The sequence below is a fragment of the Sinocyclocheilus rhinocerous genome, unplaced genomic scaffold, assembly GCF_001515625.1.
Source record: "Sinocyclocheilus rhinocerous isolate Xijiao unplaced genomic scaffold, SAMN03320098_v1.1 scaffold2063, whole genome shotgun sequence".
NCBI lineage: Eukaryota > Metazoa > Chordata > Actinopteri > Cypriniformes > Cyprinidae > Sinocyclocheilus > Sinocyclocheilus rhinocerous.
In genome coordinates this window covers 464,244-468,671 of record NW_015636724.1, presented here as the reverse complement: position 1 = coordinate 468,671, position 4,428 = coordinate 464,244, and the positions used below count along the sequence as shown (strand labels likewise).

At 36.9% G+C, this 4,428-nt stretch overlaps 1 protein-coding gene across 1 annotated transcript in view; it reads right to left on the bottom strand.

Annotated features, from left to right (window-relative positions):
• Positions 1-585: 585 nt before the first annotated feature.
• LOC107748063 (mucin-5AC-like) overlaps positions 586-4,428 on the bottom strand; it is a 101,997-nt gene continuing 98,154 nt past the window's right edge. Inside the window, exon 4 of the transcript XR_001640876.1 lies at positions 586-629. The gene's annotated coding sequence lies outside the window, so the exon portion shown is untranslated. The remainder of the gene's footprint in view (positions 630-4,428) is intronic.

Here is a 4,428-nt window from a genome sequence, read left to right as displayed (position 1 = left end):
GATGCGTAAACCACAATAATCCAAAAAGTTGCAACAAAGGTGAAAAAAGACCACTTTAAGAGCAAATGTCTATAAAATTTACGGAGGAATAGCAAACGTTTCAGTCACAACGTGACCTTCAGTGCCTGGTATTAATCAAAATGACGATGCAATACAACAAACAAGCATTTTAAGGCAACATTTTCTCTGTTCAAACAGAATTCTTGATTGTTAGTAAAGATACAGTGACTAACTCGCCTCTTAGTTTGGCCCCAATTGGTCTCTTTGAATCATGGATCCGTTGGATCCTTCGAGTGTGTTCAGGGACAGTAGCTTTTCCTCAGCTGTTCGGCTTTGGTTTTGGTTCTCTGTGTGATTTCCAGGGAAGCTCAAGGCAATGTTTCTCCTTCTACAGCAGGAAACAGAAGTTGTAGCTGAAACTTGCCTCAGGGCTTGCTAGATCATCCAGCAAATCCACTGCTGTATTTTGATCCTTTCCTCTGGACTTCGTGTCGAACTGGTGTCAGACTATCTGTCTTTCCTTTTGAATGCATATTGAAGAGCACATTTTACATGCCCGCTGAGTTTCTCTTTGTGACTCACTACAGACGAGATGGCTTTGAACCTATTCAAAATGACTAGTGCTGGATCTGGAACAAGCAAACAGACACTCATGAGATTTTTATGACAGCAGGGCATCGTGCATGACAGCACGGATGTGCAGCTGATTGACAGCGAGAGGAAAGAGGTACTGACAACCTGTTTCAAATGACTTTACCTTTGGATTTGTCTCTTATAACCAGACTTTTGACAGTCAACGTTCACGCTCCATCTTATTTTGACCAAGAACTACTTATGACAATGGCTTGTTGCAATGCATAAACACTATATCGCTCCTATAGCATTGAATTTCCCTTGTCTGGAAGAAATAAAATGCTTTTTTATCACAAATATCAGGTGTGAATTCACTGCTCCAAATTGTATTGGTGATATATTTAACCCTTGTTCTGTGCTGAAAATCCTTTACCTAATTTGGTATTCCTGGTCAAAAATGGCCCACATTTTAAAAAGGTGCTTGTAAATAATTATGATGTATTATCAACAAATCTTGGATTCAATCTTTTTGTCAAGGTTTTGTATTTGTTCTTGGAACTGATTGATCATAGGCCTCACTGATCTGAGCTTATGCTCCTCAGTTTATGAGTGAACATTGTTAAAATAATTCAAAAATAATGTTTTTTTTAACTCAAAAACTGAGGTGAATGAGGTGCATGTAATTGAAAGAAAACAAGACGGTAAAAAGATTGAATACAACATTCAGACATTTTAAAGCCATTTTTTGTAGGTCGGTCATTTTTGACGAGAAACATTATAATTGTAACAAGGTCGGGGGAAAATGTCTCGGGTTATTCATGTAACTGACTGTTATGTTTAAATCAGATTGTGAGATTTCTTTAGTCTGGCCTACTAATTTAATGAAAATTATAGTTTGTTTCTAACCATGTACAGTACACTGGTGTAAAATGACAAGTAAGTTTTTCTTTCTTTTCCATGATTTGTCATGCAAATTTAACTTAAATTAAACTTCAGTGATATAAGGTTGTAAGAGGTTCATCCAGGCTTACAAAAGTGAGAAAAACGTAAAACATTTCAGTCTATAAAATAACAAGTAAATCACTGGAACGGCAGGATCATTTAAACAGACAATACTGTACTTTACAGTGCAGGTGATTCTAGTCTAGTGTTTTGTTGATGTTGTTTTTGGTAGCTTGCTGTGTTTGGTAACTTTTTTTTTTTTGATGCCTCTATTCTTTTGTGTGCAAAAATTGCCATTGATTTTTACTATTACCACATTTTGTGTATCAAGTATTAAAGTCATTGTGTGTGCCTGGGTGCTTTCTAAATGTATGTTATTAGGCCTTGCTGTTCACAATTTAGACAACATGCATTCAATTCTACTTATCATTAGGTTTTGTGTCGTAGTATGACATTTCAACATTTGTATATAATAAAGTTTGGATACAAAATACTTGAAGTAAATTCAAGCTTTCAATTCAGCATGTTTCGTTTGAGTGCAAATATGTTCAAGGTTGAATGTAAAAAAAAAAAAAGCTCAATATTTTCTGTTGTATTTACTTCACCACAAAACTGTGGCCATTCTAAAGCAATGCAAATTTTTGCCATCAATTTACATCCCTAACAGTTTTCTGTTATTGTTGATATTACCTTTCAGAGTTATTCAATAAGATTTGTTTTTAAATGATTGTACTGCATTTATATTGTTATCACATTTCTGCAAATCACCGTTGCAGCGATACATGAATGTGGCTGTAGTGTTTCATATTCTCATTTTAATTTTAATGAGTACTCAATGGGACAGAATGAAGCGTACAGAAGATATCATTATTTCAAGCCTCATGTTAGTAACACTGATTAGCTCTCTATTTTTGATGATGTTTTGTCTATTGGCCCTATTAAAGATGTAATACCTTCAAGGGGTTTTTAGACTTTTAAATGGATCCTCAAATGCTTGAGTGTGTTTTATAATGAATAAGCCATTATATTTTCTCATTGCTATTTATGTTTATGATACACCATTAGTCATATTTTTGCAATTTGAAGCTGCATGGTAAAAGCATCACCAAATTGTTCTTTAATCGTCGTGTTAGTTAAGGCTAAATCAAGGTGGATGACACAGTGTTTGTGTGCAAATCATAATTTTGTTGATGTTTTGTTTTCTACATTTGTCCTTTATTAGGTTTAAGCAAAAAAGCAACTGATTCTCGAAAAGTGCAGACTAAACTCAATGTCAGCATTCTTATAATTGTACGTCCTTGGAAAAACAGCTCATTTTTTTTAGCTAAACAAATTCACAGAGGATGCCGCAGTGACTTTGTAAAGTGCTGTGTTTACAGAGACTTTGTATAGGGCTGTAGTTAAATAGTTATTTTGGCAAATTCTTATGACATGGCATTTAATTCAGGAGATGTCAAATTCAATATTACACAAATTAGTTAAAGAAATCTTTAGCAGGTTGTCAGGGAATTGCTATGCAGATGCTAAGGTTTTCTGGGTCAGTTGCTTATTAAAATAATACACCCTCAAATATCTGTAATTGTCACCTGTATGTTCCTAGTTGTCCTTATTTGGTTTGATTCCTGTTGTATTTAGTTCCATTTGTGTCAGCTGTGTTCTATTAATTATCCGAGATTACTCCTCACCTGTTTCTGTTCTCCCTGATTGCGTTTCATGTGTTTATAAGCCCTGTGTTTTCCTCAATTCTCTTGTCTTGCATTGATGTTGTTTAGTGGTTCTCCTTGCTCCTGGTATTTGTCCTGATTTGAAGTCTGATTAAAGACTGTAATTTCCATTTACCTTTATCGCTGTGTGCGTCACTACAACCACAAATCATGACAGTAATATTCTGGTCTCTATGACTCTGGCCACTCTGTCAATAAATCAATAAAGTGTTCTTAACATAAAATTACCATGTAGACTCATTTAAATACTCTTTGAAGTGGAAACTGAATTAAGTGCATGGCAATAAAATATAGCTAAAACAAGTTTCTTTCAAGTTAACTACTGCCCAGCTAACAAGGAAACGCTCTCAAAACTTTCAAGGTTCTTTCAAAGTATGAACAAATGTCCTTCCAGTAAAATTAACAAAATGTTCATTCAAAGTCGTCTGGTCTTTAATAATGTTCTCAAAACGTCAACATAAAAATGTTATTTATACATCATTCATGGAACTTTTTTCCTTAAATGTTGGATGTTCATCTTTGTTTTAATGTTACTACTCATTTTAGAATGTTCAGAGAACATTAACAGTAATGTTCAATGTTTGCAAAATGATGAATGTTCCCTTAACGTTTATATAACCAAATAAAAGCGTTTTTAAAACATAAAAAAAAAACGTCTCGGGTTACGCATGTAACCATGGTTCCCCCGAAGGGAACGAGACACTGCGTCGAAATGCTAAGGGGAACGCCTTCAGCGTGACCACGCTCTGAATCACATGTATAATCAGTCCAATGGATGGGCGAGACGTCACAGGCGGGGTGACGTAACGACCAGGAAGCTTAAAAGCATGTGCGGTGGAACCGGTGTCAGCTTCTAGGAATGAAGCAAGCGCTCGCAGGGATGCCAGAAGTATGGCAATGAGACGCAGCATCTCGTTCCCTTCGGGGAACCATGGTTACAAGCGTAACCCAAGACGTTCCCCTTCAGGAACTCGAGCTGCGTCGAAACGCTACGGGAACGAGAATGCCCACGCCGCCAGACTTACAAATCCCTGCCTAGTGTGGAAGAGCTCAGCTAAAGCGAGAGAACGGAGCCAGGAGGGGCGCAGAGAGCAGGTAGGCACCTGACAAAGTAGGCGGGGACATCTCGCCCAAAGGCCAAATTCAGAAGGAGTGAGTCTTGACCCCCAACGGAGAGGGGAGATCAGAG